Here is a 23,375-nt window from a genome sequence, read left to right as displayed (position 1 = left end):
TCCTGAGGTCCCTTTCAATCCTAATATCCTATGATTCTATGATAACCCTAATTTTCTGTTATTCTAAAAGGTATCTAAAACTGGAGGGTTCAAGAACTGAATGGGAACTGTCTACAAGAGCACAGAAAGCTAATGCTCAATTTCATCTACACAGTCCTACAGAAGTCAAGGATTTTTATTTTTAACTGTTTGCACCTGATTTCTGTACAAAGAAAAACAAAAAAATGGAAAGAATGCGATAATGCACAGAATGAGCAAGGCAGGAAAATTCATGTTGAAACCTGAGTGTTGCTCAGTGAAAGTTGTTGATAGCTCAGCACCTCTTAAGATGTAGCTCAGTGTTTTCCTCTTTCATTCTTATCATGATTTGACTTTAATACAAATGCTAAGGCTTTGGATACATGTTTAGAGTTTGACATGTGCAACAGGTGCCATGTACCTGTGATGTCCCATTAACCTTATGTGGGGGATATCATCCTTCAGAATGAGGATTTTCTTCCCTTGCTGCCGTCTTTTGTTGGGGGGGGGCAGTAATCTGATGCTGACCATGGTTACTAACCACGGTTCAGTTGCTGTGGTAGATGCTGCCGCAATTCTACCCTGTCTTGCTGAAGGGGAGCAAGTGCACAGTGTGCCAGTTTACTGCTGTATGCCTTATCTTTAGAGGTTGGGGAGGACATTCAGAGGCCTGTGTGAATTCTTTTTCTCACTTGTACATAGGACAGCATACAGACCAGACTACAACATTACCTAGACTCAGTGTTTACATATTAGGAAAAACTTTCTCACTAGGAGCATAGTAAAACACCGGAACAGGTTATCTAGAGAGGTTGTGGAATCTCCATCCTTGGAGGTTTTTCAGGCCTGGCTAGATAAAGCTTTGGCTGGAATGAGCTAGTTGGGCCTGGTCCTGCTTCGAGTAGGGGCTTGGACTAGATGACCTTTTGAGGTCCCTTCCAAACCTAATTTACCATGACTGTATGACATCTCTTATGTTAGGGAGGATCCCTAAATTATACCTTCTATCACTACACTGTGATTTCTCTGATATTCATTCTACAGAGGCTTTGGATTAATTCTGTCTCATCCATTCAAAGTTACTGATCTGTTCCAGAGCGGGAAATTCATCCTTGAGGCTGCTGTGGATTTGTCCTCCACAACCACTCTCAGATTCACTTGGAAAACAAAGGCTTGAGATTAACAGCTGGGGGTGAGCCCAGAGTAGGCTGACAGTTGTGGGAGAGAGTGGTATTTCTACAATAGGCCTTGTTAGGCTGAGTGAGTCAGATGTGTCACATGCTTACTCCATTATATGGGACTTGCATCTGGAGTACACGTGCTGGAGTCTGCCAAGGAGATGTTCTGATTTTTAAATATTGGGTCTAGAGGGACAGATGCTCTGAAGGGTGAAGTCAAGAAAAAAGATTGTGGTATGCATAAAATCTGCAAACTGGGCCATAGTCATTCTGATATTTGCCATTGTGCCACTGGGACACAATTCATGAGGGGCTCAGTGTGCATCACTTTCTATGGAATGTTTGGAGGCCATGTCAAAGCCTTCTTTTCTTCTTAACTCTGGCTTATGAAGTGGGAGAAGTCTACAGTGGGAATATAACACTGCTTCTACACTTTGATAGGATGCTCTGAGATGCATTCTCTGAGTTCCAAATAGGATTGGACTTGGTGACATGGCCAGTGAACCCTTTCTAGTTCAGTGAAAAGATGTTTACATTGCTGGTGCAGAAGAATAATTAAAATAAAGCTGGTTAAGAAACAGAACATATTTTCCTTCGGTTATCATGGGAAAATCCAGTTAATTTCTTTGAATATATGACTCGTAGGTTTTACATTGGTGATGCCATGTGGGGAGCATATCGTTTTAGGGCAGCAAAGTGTCTACAATAGAGTATCCACATGGTTCCATTGTGGGTATGTAGGAGTATTGGAGAATGATATGTATGTTTGTTTCTGAACAAGCTGGAAGTTTTTAGTCTGTCAAGATGGTCAAAAGACCCTCTGTGCACAAATTTGAAATCTTAGTGTACTCCTAGCCAAACTCCAGTTTCTATGTCAACAAGTGATCATGGGCTTGTTTTGAAATTTTGTTTATAGTTTATGGACTTTAATAACTGCCATCTGTACAGCATATCCAAGGGGAAGAACATAAAAGCAATATTTGAAAACAAGTATAACCAGCACCCTGCTAAATGACCCATTCCTAACCCATGCATGAAGTAATCTTTAATGACCAAATTCTGAATCCAGTTACTTGATATAAATCCAGGTTTATTCTTGACTTACGTGGCAGTCAAAAGGATTTGTATTGGAGTAACTGAAATCAGGTTATGTTCTTTTGTCTTTGAAAATGTTAGGGACAGCATTTTAAAATCTCAAGGATTAGCCTGTCATTCTTACACAGCTTCAAGGGTTACATGAATATTTTATGGAAAACTGGTTCTCAAGATTTCTTTGCTGGAAAGTGTCATTCTGACTCTTTGATGTGGGAATGAGAAAGTAGTAGAGAATGCCGGTGGGTGGAGATGCGAACAATGAATAGAAACAGTCAATCTAAAAACATTTCAGAAAGTCCTTGAAGGGAGGAACAGGGTTAGAGGTAGCACTGAAGGAAAAATTAAAAGGATCATTATTTTGAAGGATTTAGATAGATGTGTTCTATGAGTCAAAAGTTAACCAACTTTTCTTTCACAGAGGGAAGCCCAGTATTGAAAAATGTAGGAGAAAAAGAAGGATTGATATCATTGCATTTTTCTGTTTGACAGTAATAGAATTTTATTGTAGTATCCCTCTAGCAATGCTAGAGACATGGTTGATTAAGTTTTTTTTCATTATATACTCTTTGTTTTCAGAAGCTTACAGCTCTCCCAAAAAATTACCTGTGAAGTAGGGGATCACAGATTTCTTAATTTAAGGCAACATTTTGATATAGAGAAAATTTCATGGAATCTTTTGTGTCACCATGCATTACTCTGTGACCCTCCTGTCCTCCCATTGGACATCATATTATAGCTATAGTATTAACAGGGAAAAAAAGCATTAGGAAAGTAACTTTTGTCTTAAAATTTTTACTCAGCCAAATGCCCAATAATAGTATTTATTTAAAGGGTTAAGCCAAAATTTTTACTGCATTTTTTTATATACTCATGTCATTTTAAAGCTGATTTTTTTCAAGAACTGTTTTTTGATTACTGGGGTATTTAACTCTCACTGAAGTGCTTTTGAATGTTTTGAAAAAATGGTTTGGAACTGTTTATAAGCATTAGAAGTTTGCATTGCATATGTGAAGTAATGCAGTTTCATACCTTCTTAACAATTCACTCAGCATCATACAGTTTCAGATATGCGTGCAGGTGAGATTTTTTAAACATGGCTCATCACCCACTGAAATATGGTAGCAGCCGTCCTAATTTTGAAGACTAAGCTACAGATAGGACTGAGAAAAAGCTTGAGATCTAAATGTCTGTGAATATCTGAGAAGCATGGATCTGCCACTCACTTCCAAACTTTGCTGCTCAGTACCATTTTTTAGACTCACTACAAAAGAGCTATCTTCTTCCTCCTTCAGGTGTGTTTCTGCTATCATTAAACATCACGTTCAACTCAGAATGGAACATAAAGCCTTGAGTCTTGCACAAAGTGCATAAGTGTAGCACTTAAAAAGAGGGAATTTGAGTGGCTAGAAGAAATTCCAGCTGAACCCCTTCTGTATTTCTTAACATTTGTGGAGGAGGGAGAAATAAGTTTTACTACCACCTACATTATACTGATAATGAAAGAATTACCAATGGCTCTTGTGTTTTTCTGCTAGGCCTACCAGGCCACCAGTTTCATGTTTCACAGACACAGGAGCATGGAGAATTATTTAAATGCATGTTCAGATGCTTATTCAACATGCTTATTCACTTTAGTCTGTCCCTCTCTAATTACTTCAGACTTTCTGCTGCCCCAGCTCTCTCAGTCTGTAATATGTTTTGGCATCCTCTTCCTCCCCAGTGTCTTCCTACGTTCCCCCTGCTTTTGTTTCTTCTTTCCATACTTCCTTTCCTTGCTGCAGTAATTGCTTCTCTTTGTTTCACTTTAATCCCAAATCATTTCACAAGAAGATACGCCCCCCAAACTAAGATTGGCTCTACATAGGCTGGCATTGGGACAGCATTTGTGTTGTGCTGGGAGATAGTGAGGGCTTTGTTACACAGTAATTTTGGGGGGCTTATGGAGCTCTTAACCAATCAATTGTCTGCCCATTAACATCTGAAACTGGTTTTAAGCATTTGCTATGTGGCTCAAGGTTATGCCACTCCAAGACGGAATATCTCCAAACCATGTTAACCAGCTCACCTTACACTAAGGTGCACCTCCCTCACTGGCCTGGATCAGATGCACCTCCCCACTCTCTCACTGGCCTGGATCAGGCCCTCAGCCCAGCACCCCAGATCCTGGCTCACCGCTCCCCTGCCCCCTGTCAAACTGCCTTCCCAGCTGCCACTGCTGCTCTCTGGGCCAGAAGAGCAGCAGCCCAGCAGCAGCTGGGCAGGCAGGTTGAACCCTCCCTGCCTACTCCCCTGGGACAGACAGTGTAGGCAGCCACAAGTGAGTAATGATCTAGGAGCAGCCGGAGGCAGGGTGGACAGGGAAAGAGCTGGGGGGGCCCCAGGGTACAGGGAAGAAGTCTAATATGGGATTGGGGCGGGGGTGGATTTTTACCTTTCAGTCCTCCAGGTCTGTGCTGGCCGGAAGTGTGACTGCTCCAAACTTGAGTTAGCATTAATGCTGATCAACATTGTGCAGCTCACATTGTAACATGTAACAGGGTCTGAGAGAAGAACCACAAGGTTGGTATTAACTGGAAGTAATGGTGAGAGGTTTAGAGGCTTGTGACTGTTATCCCAGCCATTTGGCTCAAGTCTGTCACTAGTGTGTTAAACTCAAATTGGTTGGAGGGCCTCCTTCCCTTCTTTTTACATGCCCATGGACCACAGCCCTGCTCTTGTGCTGACAGCCCTTGTGGCACTGCAAGCAGAATCCTGGCCATCGCTGCCAAAGCCCCAACTCTGTGGTTGCAGCCAGTGCTCTGGCAAGAGCTGACTTCTGTGGGGAAACCCTGTCACTGTGGCAAGATCTGGGGCAAGAGTCATCCCCAGCAACACCACGGGCAGAAGCCTTACCAGGATAGCCAGGGTCCTGGCTCCAGCCTCAGTGGTTGGGCTTCCTGCAGGGACAGCCAGTGCCCCCAGCTTTTCACCAGGGCATGGGCAGCCCCAGCAGCACCACAGATGGAAGTCCTGCTGCCACAGCCTGAGACCCATCTCTTGCTGTGGGGGAAGGAAGAGATGGGGAAGAAGTCTGCGGGCTAGATATTTGATACTCCTGGTTTAGCATAATTAGAATCATATAGAGAAGTAGGGCTGGGAGGGACCTCTGAAGGCCATCTAGTTCAGCCCCTGCCTGAGACAGGATCATCCCTATCCAAACCATCTCATAGAAATCCTTGTCTCATAGAAATCCTTTATTACCAGAACTACACAATCAACCCTGTCATACAGTCACAAGGCATAGCACTCTAACCTGCCTGCCATAGGTGAAGCAGGAGAACAGTGGCGGCTAGTGTCCCATTGTTGCAGGAGTTGGTACAATATGCTGCAAAGAGCATCTTTAATAGTGTTCTGCTTTGTATTCCAGCTGAGGGGGATTAATAACTCTGTGATCTGACTCCATAAATCCTAGTTCCTTGGTACAGCCTTTTACAGGTGAAGTGGATTTAATCCAAAAGCAAAGGTATAAAGGCAACTCATAATCAGATTGTTCTTTATAAATCAAGTTTATGAATAGAATGGGAAGAGCCTTTAGTAATCTTCTCAGTTTAACCTGCAGGGGCACTACTGTTGAATTTCTTGTCACTAAAGCTACTAGAATTAAATGTCTCTGTTTGCAATAGAGAGATGAATGCAGTCAAGCAACAGAGAAAAAATAAGGATGCTATTTTAGGAAGGGGCAGAAATTAAAACTATATTTTTCCTTTAAATCTTTTCTTGTCAAAAAACTGTTTTTGACTACATAATAATCTGCACAGAAAGGAAATGCTTTACTCAGAAAAACAAAATCAGAAAACCCAAATCATTTTTCACCGCTCTAAGAACTGAAGTATTTTGAGTTTTGACCAAAATGTACAAGTTTTCAGCAGTTTTCTGACAAAAACTTCTAGCTTTTTGAGTTTTCAGTTTTTCATTTTTGTCAACATTTTCTTACCAACCCCCCCTTGACACGCACACGTGCGCACACACACACGCACACAGACCAGATCTGCTACCATACTGAAAGGGAGTGAGGGCATGAGCAGTCAAGACTTGACAGAAGAGTCAAGGTTAGAATCCTGGGGTTAGAACCAGAGTCACAAGCCAGGGACCATGAGCCAGGGAATAAGGATTCTGAACTGGGCAAGGTTTTAGACTGGGGTAGGACTGAGCACAGAGCGGCTACCAAGGAAGATGTCTGTGACGTTATGTAGCCAAAGAATGGTGAGAGGGTGACTGCTTATATGCAGGCATCTACACCAAGGCAGGTAAATGGGAACCAGCTAGACCAGGGGCGGGGAATTATTTTGGGCGGAGGGCCACTTACTGGGTTTTGGCAAGCCTCATGATAGGCAGCCGGGGCAGATAAATATTAATTTTCTAAATTTTTTAGGGGCCCCGTGGGCTGGATAGAATGGCCTGGTGGGTTACACCTGGCCCCTGGGCCGCATTTTGCCCACCCCTGAGATAGACAAAGGCAACACATAGGGGGACTACCAGTATCTGGGGGAATGTTTGTTCACCAGAGCGCCCCAAGGGATGATGAGGTCGAACGGTCATAAAATACTACAAGACCATTTCAGGCTAGACATAAGGAAGAATTTCTTTACTGTCCAAACCCCCAAGGTCTGGAACAGCCTGCCATCGGAGGTGGTTCAAGCATCTACATTGAACACCTTCAAGAGCAAATTGGATGCTTATCTTGCTGGGATCCTGTGACCCCAGCTGACTTCCTGCCCTTTGGGCAGGGGGCTGGATTCGGTGATCTTCCGAGGTCCCTTCCAGCCCTAATGACTATAAAATCTATGAAACTACTGGGGGGAGGGGGGACATGTGCCCCCCCTCAAGATTGGCCACTGCCGAAGCTGTCACCAGATTGTGTGGGTGGTTGCTGCCCGCACCCATCCCCCCTTGCCACTGATGCAGCCAGCGGTGGCTGTTGGCTGACCCGCTCACCATCCTTCTATCCTCCACTGCTGAGACTGCTGCCAACACTGCAGGTGGCGGCTGCAGGTGGTCCTTGCTTGCTGCCATGGTGCCCCCCCAGTCGCAGGAGGCACCAGTCATTCATGCAGCTAGAGGTACTTAGCAGCCAGGCCCACCCAGGTAATCAGGACCAGCTATGGGCTAGTCATTCAGCCTCCTTCCATGATTTCTTAACAGTATGCATGAATTGGACTAGACCAGTAGTGCTTAACCTTTTGCTGGCTTGGCCTAGATGAGAGTCTTGGGGCCAGTCTGTGGGCCAGATTGAGTCCTGTGAGTGAGGAGCAGACTCCGTGCTGCCTCCCAGGGCTCCATGCATTTCCCTTAGACCTGCACTACCTCCTGGGACTCGATGTTTCCTCCTGCAGCACTGCACTGCTTCCTGGGACTCTGCACTGTCTCCTGGAGTCTCGAGTTGGAGGATCAAGGCCCATTTCACCTCCAGCCAGATTCTTATTTCCCAGATTGAGCCCTGGACATGCCAATATAGCTATCCAGCCCCACAGGTTTTGAAATTTGGCAGCAGAGGAGTGGAAATTGCTGACACCCCTCTACCACCACCAAATTTTCAGACCCATGGGAACTCCTGCAGGCCAGTAGCATAGCTCCAAATCTGACCTGTGGGCTGGGGGTTGAATATCCTTGGATGAGACCATAGACTTGCTATCTAACAACCATTTAGTGCCATATTGTGGTTGTTGCTGTATAAACCCTTCTAGATAATGGACTACATTAAAATAAACAACAAGAAGCCCTTCCTTCAACATCAAAACTGGTTTTAATGGGCACGTCTACACATTCATTAGTATGCAGTACTTACTATGTATTTAGTTTTGTACTTGCTTAGTGAAGAACTAACTAAATGCACAGTAACTAGAGTTACTGTGTATTGAGGGTGGCACATGGTTATTTTGTGACACTGCATTAGCCTACTAACGCTGCACTGTAGTCTATTAGCATGGTTTTTAACTGCCATGCTATTGCACAGTGTTTGCAGGCTAATGTGCAGTAAGTGTCTCATGTAGATACACCCAGTGAGTCATTAACAGTAATGCCAACTTTAGCAGTCACAGGACAGACTGTCCCCAATGAACAGAGTCAGTGTTCCTCATTCCATGTCAAGCTTGAGGCATCTTGGTGGGATTGCCCCTTGCCCATTCTGAACTTGATCTGTAGCTAAATAGAAGTCTTCAGCTGTAATTGCTGCCAGTCAGAATCATGTTACAAACATTAAATGCATAGGCCCTCTCTTTCCCCCCTTCCCTCCCCCACCCCCAATCCCACCATGCACTTCAGGGACTTCCAGCAGCTTTTCTGTGTGTAAATGCACAAGTCTACTCTCATATACTCATTCACATTTGTTCTAAAGAGCAGTCCTGTTTAAAATGGACTAAAATAAAAATTAATTGTTGCTACTTTAAAAGCTGTTCCAGGGTTGTACATCATACACTTATAAATCATAAGTATATTCATTTTGCCATCTCATATAAACTGTGAGTAATAAAACTTAACAAAACCAGGAACCATGGGTTTTTTTTCAATTTAGTTGTAAAGTTGTATTAATAGCATTTCAGTTCCATTAAGTTAATCGGTTTTATCTCCCCAGAAATAATATACATAGCTTTACAATATCATTTGGTGTTAGATCCACAAAAGCACTTCAGCATCACAAAGTCATATGCCTCAGTGCCCAAAGAAATTGACAGGTCTGACTTGGGTATTTGTGTTCCCTGTAAAATTCATGAAGGGAACAGGATATGTGTATACCTCTGTTTGGGATGAGTTGAAGATTGACCTTAGCTGCCCATTCCTGTCTATATCACCATGTTTCAGCAGTAGGTGGAAAGGAGGAGAGACAAGGGGTGGAAAGATGACTTTTTAAAAAACCAGGAACAGAAAATTCAAACAGCCCTTCTAGGAGTTGTGCCCACTATTTGTCCTACTTTTGTCTCTAATTATGGATGGCAGAGACAATAAATGGGGAGCAGAAGAGCTAGTGGCTAACTCCCTGTGTTACCCTTGAGTAAGTACTGGATACAGTGCAGGGGGTGGACAGGCTAAGGAGAAGCTTGGCTTGGGGATGGATAGCTGTCAAGGGGTGAGCTACAGTGTTTCTTATATAAATGTCTGATGGCTTTGGATCTTAGGATCATAGGAAAACAGTGCTGGAAGGGACCTCACGAGGCCATTCAGTCCAACCCCCTGATTAGGGCAGGATCATCCCTAACTACACCATCCCAGCCAAGTGTCTGTCCAACTTGTTCTTGGAAGATTTCCAGGGCTAGAGATTCAATAGCTTTTCTATATAGCATGTTCCAAAGCTTGATTACCCTCATAATCAGAAATTTCTTTTAAACTTCCAATCTAAATTTCTTTTGCTGCAGTTTGAAGCCATTGCTCTTAGGCATGTACCTTACAGTCACAGAGAAGAGTCTGTCTCCATTCTTTTTACAATCACTCTGCCGGTATTTGAAGACTGGTATCAAATACCTCCTCAATCTTCTCTTCACTAAGCGAAATAGCCCTAGTTCTTTCAGCTAGTCCTCGTAAGTCTTGCTTCCCAGGCCCCTAATAATTTTTCTTGCTCTACTTTGGACTCTTTCCGATCCATCCACATCTTTCTTGAAGTACAGGGCCCAAAACTGGACACAGTACTCCAGATGAAGCCTCACCAGTGCTGAACAGAATGGAAGAATTGTCCCTCTTGATTTGCAACTGACACTTCTGTTTATACAACCCACTATGCTTTTGGCTTTTTTTGGAACAAGAGCACACTGTTAGTTCATATTCAGCTTATGGTCTACTCTAACCCCCCAGGTTCTTTTCTGTAGTACTGCAGCCTACCCAATCATTCGCCAGACTATATGTTCATGCAATCTCAAATTCAGAACATCCAGGTCATTGTGGATCCTAGCCCTGCCCACCAGAGTGTTGGTAACTCCACCTAGTTGGCCAAGAATGCACAGAATCCCATCTTCCATATCATTAATGAAGATGTTGAACAGCAATGGAAGCATGACAGACCCCTGGGGAACCCTACTTGATACCTCCTCCCTACTAGACATTGAGCCATTGATTATAATTCATTGGCCATGACAATCCAACTAATTCACTTTACAGTGCTTTCTGTATTTTCTTAGCTTATTACAGAGAATATCATGGAAGAGTGTCAAAAGCCTTAATAAATCAAGTATGTCACATCCACTGCTCTCCCTGCATCCACAGAGACTGTCATTTTATTACAGAAGGAAATCAGGTTGGTCAGGTATGACTTGCTCTTGGTGAATCCCTGCTGATTGTTCCTGATCACCTTGTTCTTCAGGTGCTTCAAAATAGATTCCTTGAGGGCCTGCTTCATGATCTTTCCAGGCTTTGAGGTCAGACTGACTATTCTGTAATTCCTAGATCCTACTTTTTTCCCTTCTGAAAGATAAACACTATATTTGCCTTTTTTCAAATCATCTGCAATCTCCCCTGGCCTCCATGGGTTTTCCCAGAGGAGACCCAGTGACGCTGAAATTACCTCAGCTACTTTCTTGAGTACTTTAGGTCAGTGATTCTTAATGGTGACACAAAATCCTTTCATAGGTGCCATGGTGCCTAGCCTGTGTCAGGAGGTAAGGGATCACTTCTCCACCTACCAGATGCCCCAGTGTCCCATAGACAAGTGGTATCCATGGCTACTCCCTGACCCCCACCCCCTGAGCTCCTGTACTCCCAGTAGTTCACTCTTCACTTTTTAGTCCAGCTCATTCCTTTTTTCCTTCTATGCTCCCAGTGCTGGCAGTTCACTGAGTTGCGAGCTGCATGTGCTTGCCCCCCTCAGATGCAGACTAGGGATGGGGAGGGGCCAGTTGAAAAAGCAGGGCACAGTGGGGTGAGGTTCTGCCTCCATCACCCTGACATGGCACCAGGTAGATTCGAGCTCTGCAGTTCTCAACCAGGGTGCCAGTAAATTCTAAAAAGTTACAGAAGTATGTTTTGAAGCTAAAAAGGTTGAGAACTACTGCCCTAGGATGTATCCCATCCAGCCCTGTTGACTTGAAAACAGCTGGCATCTCTGAGTAATTCCTAACTTTGTTTTCCACTGACCTATTCTGTTTGCATCCTTTCCTGTCTTTGGCTGCCTATAGATGTGCTCATTCACAGTGTAATTAGATCACACCACAGCCGACTCAATTAATTGAGTCTGCTCCACCTTCTAATTAGAACACTCCAACATTGCCTCACTGTAACATGAATTAAGTTCCTTGTGTTTCAAAACGGCCCCCGGGGTGGTTAACTAAACCTTTTCAAATGAGCGTTAGTTAAAGCGCCCCCGTAGCCATTTTGCACTATGGGGTGGAAATACATAAACTTAATACACATGAAGGTGAGCCATTTCAATTAGAGCAGCTGTCCAGGAACTGCTCTAAGTAACTCCTACCCCTACCTTGAAGCATATGTATAGGCAGCTTTTGCTACCAACTGCATTCATGATCTAGTAGCTGATCTTATTTATGAAGACTGAAGTAAAAATGTGTTAATACTTTAACCTTCTCTGCATCATCTGTACCTAGGTTTCCTTTTGCACTCAGTAATGGACCTATACTTTCCTTGGTTTTTCTCTTACTTCTTATGTAGAATGCCTCTTTGTTGCCTTTTATGTCTCTTGCCAGTTGCATCTCAAATCGTGCCTTCGCTTTTCTGATTTTATCTCTGCACATTTATGTGATACTCTTATATTCTTTTCTAGTACTATGACCAAGTTTTCACTTTTTATAGGATTACTTTTTTGAGTTTCTACTCATTGAAGAAATTGCTGTCTAGCCAGGTCAGTCTCTTGTAGCACTTCCCATTCTTCCATCCTATCCATGTAGTTTGCTTCTGAGCCCTTATAAAGGTCTTCTTAAAGTTCAGCTAGCTCACCTTGACTGCTTTAACCTTCAGACTTGTCTTCCAGGCAGTCTTGCCCACCAGTTCCCTGGGTTTAAGGAGTCTGCTTTTTTGAAATCCAGTGCCTTTATTCTGCTGCTCTCCTTCCTTCCTGTCTTTACAATCTTGAACTCTATTATAATTTCATGCTCTTTGGACTAACTTGCAGCCCTGCGGAAATAGAATCCCAAACTGTGTAAGTACCAAAACAGCAGTTATGCCACTATACAAGTGCCATTTAGGTGCATAAAGCAAAATACAATTTAGTCCTAAATGTCTTGATCCCCTGGTGGGAGGCAGCCATGATTCTGCCAGCTATAGCCCAGGAGGGAACATGGGCTTTGATAGGATTCCATTACATCAAATATAGACCAAAAAGATCATTTTGTATGTACAGAAGAACTCTTATAGCTTTATTGAGTGGTTTGGAGAGGCATGGTTTAATGGCAGGCAAGTTAATAAGAAATATTTTTAGGACCAGGAGAATCAAGCAACAGTTTGCTGCTTTTTGTTTGCTTTCATGAGGCAGGTATACAGGATACTGTGATAAACTTTGGCTTAGTAAATACTGACACAAATGACAGAAGATAATTCAGAAAGTTTTGCCTGGAAGGTCACATTTAGATTGTATCATTGAACTCTCAATACTTTTGCAGTCTTATGGTAATAGTCTCAGAAACATTTCCTGTTTTGCACAACGTGATAATACTAATAGTACTTGACACTTACATAGTGCTTTCCACTCAGATCACTATACACGGGTACAGATCAGGAGTCTTCACTGAATGGAGGAAAAGTTAAATGCAGCAGGCATGAATAAGTTCTTTACATACTGAGGAAAATTTGGGGGGAAGAAAGAAGCCAGAAAATTTGAGCTCCTCCTTTGGGGGTTTTAAAACCTGCCCCTTGGGAGCTTTATTTATAAAGTCCTTACCAAGTATAGTCCTTTAACACAGGCCCCATGTTTTCTTGGGCCATGTTACAACATCATCAATTTTGTCTAGCAGTCTTCTTGTCTGTGTCAACCTGATCTTTTTGATGATGGAAGTGGTCAGCACCCACCTACCTGTGTTCAGCCAAATGAGGCCCTGGCTACTTCTCTGGCTTTCTTTTAAACTTGTAGTTCTAACAGGGCTTATGTCCTAAATAGCTGGTGGCTGGGTGTTAAGTTAACCGTTTATATGCTTGCCCCTACTATATGCATACTACTATAATCTGTGGTATGTACCTCCCAGCTTTGAATAACAGCGCCATTGTTGCCTGCAGAAGCCATCTTTCCCCTCCAAAGGAAAGTCCCCATTTTTGTGCTATCATTCTGCATAGACATATGCTTCTCCAGCTTCTCCAAGGGAGTCTCCAAGGAAGGAGATTCCCCCATTGTCATACTACTCTTGCAAATAGGAAATTTATCAGAAGACTTGGTCTAAATTTGTTTTGTTGCCATTTACCACAGTGCCATGTCTTCTGTCCTGTGTGGTAAAGGAGAACAGTAGTGCTACTTATTTTTTATGGTTGTCTTTTCAATATTTGAAAACTGCTATATGTCCCCCACCTTAATCTCCATTTCACTAAATTAAACCTTCCTTATTGGTTCAGTCTTTCTCGTGCATTTGCTATGTGAAGCACCCTGCCTTTGACTTTGTTGATTTTTTTTTCTTGTTTGTAGACCAGTTCTGCAATTTCAATTTTAATTCTATCCTACAAAGTGTTTGAAACCTCTTCCAGTTTTGTGCCATCTACACATTTAATGAATTATCCCTGCATCAGGTCATTAATATAAATATTGGACAAAGCTGTATTCAGCACAGATTCCTGCTGAATCCCACTTGAGATGTCATGCCATTTTGATAGTGATCTATTAAGGGTTTCTCTTTGTTTTTGATTATTCAATCAATTATATGTATAATATATATATGAGAGAGTCCAGAGGAGAGCCATGCATATCATCAGGGGCAGGAGAACAGGCCCTATGAAGCAAGGCTGAGAGCCATGGGACTCTTCAGCCTGGAAAAGCGCAGGCTCAGGGGGAACCTGGTGGCTGCCTATAAGTATATATTGGGTGTACATCAGGATCTGGGGTAACACCTGTTCACCAGAGCACCCCAAGGGATGACAAGGTCAGACGGTCACAAACTCCTCCAAGACTCTTTCAGGAGGGACATAAGGAAAATCTTTTTTACTATCTGAGTCCCCAAGGCCTGGAATAGACTGCCTCCAGGGGTGGTGCAAGCCCCTACTCTAGACTCTTTTAAGAACCATTTGGATGTCTGTTTTGCTGGGATCCTTTGACCCCAGCTGACTTCCTGCCTCTGGGGCAGGAGGCTGGACTCAATGATCTTCTGAGGTTCCTTCCAGCCCTAATGTCTATGAAATGTATGAATATATGATAGTATTTCTGTCTAACTCACATATCTCCAGCTTGTGAGAATGTCATGTTGGACTATGTGAAAGCCTTATAAAAGCTCAAGTGTATTACATCTATGACAGTGTCCTTATCGATGGAACTGGTTACCTTTTCAAAAAAGAAAATGAATTTGGTTTGTTGCAATGAAAAAAATACAGGTTTTGGGGAAAGTATTTAATTAAGAAGTAAGGAAATCCACCAGATGCTGAACAGCAGCTTGTTCAGGCTACAGACGTTTTAGGTTGGTGAATATGTGAGAATCCAACAGAAAAAAGATCAATAAATGGTGTTGAAAGTCCAGTGACAAAGACAATTGTGAATGATTAGGAGACAAGGATCAGTCCAAGCCAAAGACTCTGGTAGTAACATCCGTTAATAACAATATATTTAGAGAAATGGGTGGACATTCTAATTCTAATGTTGAAAAATGTACCTTAATTTTAGGCTCAGGTGCTTTATTTTAAACCTGAGATATTGTAAGTTCTTTCTAGGTACCCGACAGGTTGTCTTGAGACCTATGCTCTGTAACTGTCTTGGTCTGTGGGACAAGTAATTTTTGCCAAAATTCCCAAAATGTCCACAATTTTGGGTGCACAACATGAGACATCTAAAGCCTGATTTTCAGAGAGGCTTAATGGCTTTGTTTCTCTTTGAATCAAATACAACCTGTATACTTGTGCACACAAAGAGTACTATATATATATATATATATATAAGAAACATGCTGTCCGTAGGCTACATACAGCTGGCAAGGGGTTAACATCCAGCCTACATAACTCCCACAACTTCTGCTCTTGAGGTCTAAAGGGCTCCTCTTCCTCCTCCAGCTTCCCGTACCTGCCCCTGGGGGTGGGGCAGCTCACGTAGGAGATTTGCACACTGTCCACACTGCCCGTGTGGCTGTGGGGGGAGCCGTCACTGATCACAAAGTGGTGCGGGGGCTGGGAATGGACAACGACACGTGCCTGTGCCTTATGCAGCTTATGTAGTGTATGGCCCTCAACCATTGAGAAGTTTGAAAACACAATGAGGGGAAACATTGTTTTGTCACATAAGCACTGCTTTTGTATATAAGTTAAATATTAAAAAATACTTATGGTATTGCCCAGATGCTTTACAAATCAGAGGCCCAGTGGGCTGTGATGTCTGCAGTAGGAGTCCATGTACCAATGGGTATTTGATTTACATTAACACAAGACACAGCAACAAGTATAACAAAAACACACAGGGAAGGACGGAAAGAGGAGAAGAAGAAAGGTAGTGACATGGTTAGCTAGAGTAGAAAGATACAAAATGTGTGCCTTTCTTTTCTATAAAAAAAAATTCAACTTTCTTTCCTGTTGTTGCACACCAAGTTTGCTATATATCTGTTTTTCTTCCTCCATCTTCCTGCTTACCTTTCTTTTGCCTCTATATCTGTCTTTTACTTTTGTATCCCCTTTTACAATATTTTTTTATCAAAAAGTATGTTAGCACTGCAGTAGAAGAATGTTGAAAATCTCTTGGCAAAAGTAAGCTGCAATAGTAAGCTTAACAAAAATAAAGTAGAATAGTTGAGGAATTCAAGTGCTAAGCAAACATTTTTAAAACAAGTGGATATTCTGCTCAAATGCAGCCACAAGACAATATGTGCCTGATCCTGCAACAAACAAAAGAAAAGAAAAGAAAAAGAAACATCAAATATACATATTGCAATGGGGGGAAAAAATCACATCTTTTATGAAAAGCATACCCTCAAAAATGCACAAAGATGTTAAGGAGTATTCACCTGACGATATAAGCAGAGTTTTTCAGTAGCACGCTGTAGTTTAAAGATTTGTACATTCAGAGCCCTGTAAAGAATTAGGTAGGAGAATATAGGTTATGATTGAAGGGAATCGGATTAATAGTTAGATTCTTAGTTAGTAACTGTTTTAATGAAAAGACACATATGAACTATCTGTAATATAGAGAGCTAGTGAAGAAAAATTTCTCAAGAGGTAGAATTAGAGCATCTGTTTTTAGGTATAACACAAATATAATACCCAGGGCTGAACAAAGAGGGGGAAATTACAGTATTTAATTTCCATTCAGCTATTGTTAATGCCAGCATCAATTTTATTAATTGGTTAAGAACATAGAACTCACTTTTTGTAGCTAGTTAATATTGCGAAATATTCCTCAACTGATGTGTTCCTGCTTTTAAGCTTAAGGTCATTTAATCTATTAAGCAAATTGTTGCTAGCATAATTATATTCTATTTGTTGGCTTTTAGTTTTCTGTTAGTATACTCTTATTCTCTACCTTACTACCTTACTATGGTTACAATGAGGTTTAGATGCAGAGTTGATTTAGAACTGTCTTACATCCAGGACTGGTAAAGTCTAGAACCAAAGTACAGCACATATGACTTCCACTGAATTTACAGCATCAGTTAACCTGAGAGTTATGCCATTTTTTTTTTATTTGTCATAATATTATTATTAGGTTTCAAGCATTGTAGGTGTAGTGCTTGCTTTACAATACAGATAGAGATGAAAGGCTAAATCCTATTTCACTTGACATGCAATTTTTGGCACTCATTCAGTATAGGATTCTAATTTGTCATGAGGCAAAATAGAATTGCCCTGTGCATGTACCTGCTAGAAATAAAATGAAGGCGGTTCATTCTGCATTTTAGTCTCATAGCTTAGTGGGTAAGGCAGTGATTCTCAGCCAGGGTTCTGGAGCACTCTAGGGTATTTTGAGGTCCTTTCAGGGGTGCCTGAGAGTATCACACAGTGTTAACACTGTCAGGTGTGCAAACACAACTCACAAAATAAGCCCAGAGATTTGAAATAGGAAAGCCTAGTGTTAAAAACATTCTGACCTGTCGCAGTCTTTCTGAGTTCTTTGCAATGGAAGAATTGCTCTAAGGGGTGCCTTGAGTCTAGAGTGGTGTCTCAAGTTGTTCAGGGGATGCTTGGAGTCTAAAAGCATTGACAACCACTCAGTTAAGACAATTATCTGGGAAGTAGGAGATCCAGGTTGTCACAGTAAGTTTGAATTTCCTCTCTTACTTCCCAGCAAAGAACTCTCACCACCAAGTTAGGCATTACCTGAACCCTTCTATAGCCCTCCTCTGGGAAGTAACCCAATACATTTTGCATTTAATATTTATTGGATTAAAACAGATAGAGGGCAGGAGGGAAGTTTCTGCTCCTTTGGTAGCAGGAGCCCAGGCAGCAAACTAGGGTTTGTTTTGGCTTGTTCTCTTCCTTCAGGCTCCACACATCTCCCTGTCTTGGCTGCCCAATGGCAGGAGAAGGGCTGGGGGAAAGGTGTGTGTAATGCCTGGCCTGTGGCTTGGTAGGAAATGTGCTTTTTTTGAGAAGTTGTAGATAAGAGGCTCAGATTCTCTCTGGGCAAGAAGAGCTTAGTAACTGGGTCTCCTGCTTCTTGGCCAGGTGCCCAAACTATTAGGGCATTAAGCTAAAAGGTGGAAAGGATCTCCTGTTTTGGCACAGAAGACCTCCTAGCCACGGGCTACTTATTGGGACTTAATGGATTTACACATAATCCTATTTTACAGTGTACCCATGGGTGGATCTTGAATTTTAAAAATGGGGGTGCAGATGTTGAGGTGCATTATCACATATAACACAACATAAACTTTTCTCCTGTTAAAAATAACATGCAAGTGCTTAGAGCTATATCATTCAGTTTAAGATTGAAGCAAAAACAAATATAACTTCCTTGGAATTAGTTCAAAACAATCTGCAGGGCTGTGAAGTAGAAGCTCCATTACTAGGAGCAGCTAACAAACAGCAGAATTGCAGAATGAAGGATGGCTTGATTGGTTGAACATCAAGATCATTACAAAAAAGAGAGGGTCATTAACACCTATGGGATAAAGCATTTAGAAGGGATCAGGTAGATTATAAGGAGCCATTAAGTTAATTGACCGCTTCAGTGCTTCCTGACTAGAAATGCTGCTGCAACTGCTAGACAGTTGATTTGAAACTTTGGCTGGATCAGGAGTCAAAGTGGGATGCAGATGAACTAGTGCACCCCCACTGGATCTGCCCCTGTACCTACCCAACTGATCATTCTCAGTGAGGTCTTGCAAGAATGTTTGCTCAGAGCTGAATTGCAAAGCTGAAGTGCTTCGAACTGTATGTTTGCTATTTAGAAACATAACAGGAACTAGGATATAGCCCTGACCCTTTACTCCAAAGAGTTTACATTCTCAGTTGAACTACAGACAAGTTTAAAGTTAGATACAAGAGTAACTGCCATGCTGAAACTGAATCCTACCTTTAACTTGAAAACAATAACAAGAGATGACAAACACAGAGTAATGGAGAAGAAAGACAAGGGGTAGAAAGAGAATGCATTAAACCAGTGGTGCTCAACGTTTTTGGCTGGTGGGCCAGATGGATAGTGCTCAGGCTGTCTGTGGGCTGGATCTGGCTGGTGGTCCCTATCTAGCATGGGGTGGTAGCTTCAGGCCCCAGCTGCTGTGCAGAGTGGGGCAGGGGCATACCAGCTTCAGCCTGGGCATGAGGGGGGAAAGGAGAGAGCATGGCCTAGCCCCATGGGGGAAAGGGCCATAGCCCAGCCCCAACCTGGCTCCACTGCAGGTGGGGGCATGGCCCAGCCCCATCCAGCCCTGCGGGAGGGACATGGCCAGGTCTCATCTATCTGCAGGAGTGCAGGGAAGAGGCATGACTTGGCCCCAACCTGCTGTGCAGAGTTCAGGGTTTGGGAATTCGGCAGCAAAGGAGGGTAGCCACATTTATTGCCACTTCTCCCCTGCTGCCAAATTTCCTGATGCCTGCCTGGGGAGCCCATGGACTTTTTATACCTATGGCTCCACAAGCTGCATTTGGTCCATGGGCTAGAGGTTGAGTACCCTTGGATTAAACTGGTATTGCTGTTGCATACAGCATCAGTTCCACTGACTTAAGTGAAAAGTCAACCTGGACTTTTTTTCTTCCTTCATGTTGTCACTCTCACAAATAGACTAATAAGGACATCTTTCAAATTTGTAATGTATGCATGTCATACTTCCAGGTTAGGAACACTTTTACCCATTCTGCATGTCTTGTGGATTTTCTTGCCATTTTAATGTACACTTCCCTTGTTTTATTTGCATTCAGTCAGTTTTGTGTTATGCAGGAAATTGGGAATTTATACCAGGGTCATTTTCATTTTTGTCAGAAGGAAAGAATGCATGTGTCAATGTAGAGTGGTGGGAGATACCCAGATCAGAAAGACTGAACTCCAGTCCAAGCTACCAAGTGTTTCATCTGTGCACTCTAAGAGCCCTTTTCTTTTTTAGAAGAATGCTATCCAGCTGAATGATACATGGAGGCAGAGGTTAAAACTATGGTGAGAGAGAAGAATTTGATTCCTTATCCATTTGAATCTCTTTTTCTTTTTTCTGGACTTTGTGCTTTTCAAACCAGTTAAAAGTGGTAAAATTTACTCCACTGCTCACTTGTCCCAGTGTATGGAAAAAAACCCCCAGGGGGTAGTGTATGTAGCCTATGATCCACTCACTGTACTCATTATGAAACCGCAACACAGACCTGCACAGTTAGCCAACCTTGATAATCTGCAGTAAGGTTTTACTTAAACCTGTCAGTAAGTATCCTATGATGATATTATGCAAAATGTATTTATTTTGCATATTAAACAATTAGTTCATAGCTTTTCAGAAGCCTGTGCACAAGAAAGTCATGAAGTTAGAAAAACCCTGGGGCAGCTTCCAGTGGGAGAAAAATATAAAAGTATGTAAAGTTAGTTGAAGGCAGTTTAAAATTATCATGCTGTGTGACTATAAAATAGTCAACTTGTGTATTTTATCAGTCCTGTCTTGCATATCCCTCTGAAAATACACTTCTGTTAGCCCTTCCGATAATAATCCCAGTACTGAATTTAAAATAGAAAAGTTTTATATTTCAAAGTAAAGAGTAATTATAAAAAGTCTGCATTATTCACATTCCCATGGGTGAACAAGACTTTACGGGAAGAGGCAACATGGCTTTTGTAAGCCGAAGCCAGGTTTTACTAGTCTGTTAGAATTCTTTAATTTTGGATCAGGGTGATCTGGTTGATACAGTGTGTCTGGACTTTCAAAAATCTTTTGGCAGAGTAAAAAAAAAAAAAAGGAAAAATTGGCCAACTGTGGCTTCGGCTACACCACAGTCTGATGGCTGGGGAACTGGCTTTGAGGTCGGATCCAGAGAGTTGCAGTTGACGGAGCTGAATCAACATGGCACTCAGGAACTAGTGATGTCCCACAAGGCTCCATTCTTGGATATGTACTCTTTAACATCTGTATAAACAATCTGGACTCTGGTGTCAGAAGCGGACTGGTCAAGTTCACAGATAACACCAAACTTTGGGGAAGAGTGTCCACACTTGAGGATAGGTTGGTGATCCAGGCCGACCTTGATAGGCTTGTAAGGTGCCCACATCACACTTACAGGCTCGGCAGTGCCACACTTGCTAGCACCACGACCAAAAGAGACTTGGGGGTCATGACTGACCACAAGATAAACATGAGCCACCATGAGCCACCAGTGCGATACCACAGATGGCAAAGCGAACAAAATTCTGGCTTGCATCCACTGATGCTGCTTAAACAAGTCCAGGGATGTCATCCTCCCATTGTACTCAGCCTTTGTGAGGCTGCAGTTGGAGTACTGCATCTAGTTATGGGCTCCACAATTTAGCAAGGATGTAGAGAAGCTTGAAAAAGTCCAGAGGAGAGCCACGTGCATGATCAGAGGGAAAGAGAACAGGCCTTACGAAGAGAGGCTGTGAGACATGGGACTATTTAGCTTAGAAAAGCAAAGGCTCAGGAGTGACTTGGTGGCAGCCGCATAAGGATCCGGGGGAGCATGTGTTCACCAGAGCACCCCAAGGGATGACAAGGTCCAGTGGTCACAAACTCCTCCAAGACCGTTTTAGGCTGGACATAAGGAAAAACTTCTTTATAGCCCCCAAGACCTGGAATAGACTCTTCCTAGAGGTGGTACAAACATCTACTCTGGACTCCTTTAAGAAATATCTAGACACTTATCTTGCTGGGATCTTTTGACCCTAGCTGATCAGCTTCCTGCCCCTTGGGTGGGGGCTGGACCTGATCTTTTGAGGTCCCTTCCAGCCCTGATGTCTATGAAATCTATGAAGTCCTGCATCAAGGGCTATTAATTAGATGTCATGACACCAGCAGCAGGGTTCACTTCTGGATCAGCAAGTGACTAAAGCAAGGGTCAGCAATACTGTGGACCAGAGCTGCTTAACAGAGCTTCGCTCTGAGTCCAGGCCTTTCAGCCCAGCCTCTGCCACCACTACTGCACTCAGCATTGTTACCTGCAGTGTTGCTGCCACTGTTTCTCCCTGCTGCTTGGCTGCCTCTGGGCAAAGCCTCCATGCCATCATAATGCTATAGAGCAGTGGTGCTCAAGCTTTTGGCCCCACAGGCCAGATAAGTGGCATAGGGCTGGCCTGCACTCTTGGATAGGGCCCCACAGGGTCTCAACCGGTTCCCACATGCCAGGATCGAGTCCTGGGACTGGTGCCATCCCCACATGCCACAATTGGACCCTGGGGTTTTGCATCACCAGAGTGTGTTGGGATTGGACCCTGGTGGTCTGCACCATTCCTGCCTTGCCCCATGACTGGGATTAGGTGCATAATCTAGCATTTAGGGCCCAGAGCTCTCCACAGGTCTAGAAATCTGGCAGCAGGCGAGTGGTCCCATGGGTTGGATGACAGCGGCAGAAATGGATGCTAGAGAGAGAGCACTGAACTGGGTAGGTCTAGAGCAGGGGTGGGCAAAATACAGCCAGTGGGCCAGATGTGGCATACCAACAGATTCAATCTGGCTGCCAATTAATTGGATCTGGCCCATGGGTAGCTGGTAGCTCTGGCCACTGCATTGTGCTGGGTGGGCAGGTGGGACTGCTTCTGCCCAGAAGCTTCAGGCATCAGCTGTGAACCCAGGCAGGGTTTCTACCATAGTGGGTGGGTGATGGCATCAGCTATGGATGCTGCTGGTAGGTTCAGGAGCCTGAATGCAGAAGATGCCAGTATTAGCTGGAGCTGAAGCTGCCATCATCCTGACACGGTGAAAGCTCCTGCCTGGAGCCCCAACCTGTAACCTACTGGTGGCATCAGCTGTGGGCCCAGGTAGGAGCTGCTGCCACAGTGCCAGGCAGGCAGCGGTGTCAGCTGTGACACTGCTGGCAGGTTCTACATTGGGACTCTACACCCACAGTGCTGTCTATCATGTAGGCCCATCTCTCACCACTGGTTGGCAGAGAGGGGCAGGGCCAGATGACAGGCAGCTCTTTCAGGCAATCAGTGGCAAGGAGAGGGGGCAGCTGCCATATTGGCTGATTCTCTTTGTACCAGCAGCTCCACTCCCCCAACCTACAGGCTACCCATCTAGGCCGCAGTAGCCATGAGCATTGCTTGTTCCCACTGGGGAGCCAGCATTTTATTTTTAGTAATTTTTTTTTTCATGGATTTCATGGACATTGCCCAATTTCATGATTTCTGCAAAATTGCAAATTGAGTAGGTCCTTACTTATGGGGGACCCTTCCAGTACTATTTTCCAGTGATTCTGTAGTTATAAAATGGAGATGCAGTGTTGCCAACTCCCATGAATTTTGGCATTGTTCTTAAAGTCTACGCTTCAGGAATAAAAAACTTAGCTCTTTCTGTTATATACTGACTTGAATTAGCTCATCTGAAGGTGAAAAACTCCATATCCCATTCCTAATTC

General features: G+C 43.2%; 1 protein-coding gene across 1 annotated transcript in view; it reads left to right on the top strand.

Annotated features, from left to right (window-relative positions):
- The window catches only part of TMEFF1 (transmembrane protein with EGF like and two follistatin like domains 1), a 255,117-nt gene that overhangs the window by 96,460 nt on the left and 135,282 nt on the right, over positions 1–23,375 (top strand). The window lies entirely within an intron of this gene.

This window comes from Crocodylus siamensis, chromosome 3 (genome assembly GCF_052110815.1).
Source record: "Crocodylus siamensis isolate JL-2025a chromosome 3, ASM5211081v1, whole genome shotgun sequence".
NCBI lineage: Eukaryota > Metazoa > Chordata > Crocodylia > Crocodylidae > Crocodylus > Crocodylus siamensis.
This window is presented reverse-complemented; position numbering and strand designations above follow the sequence as displayed.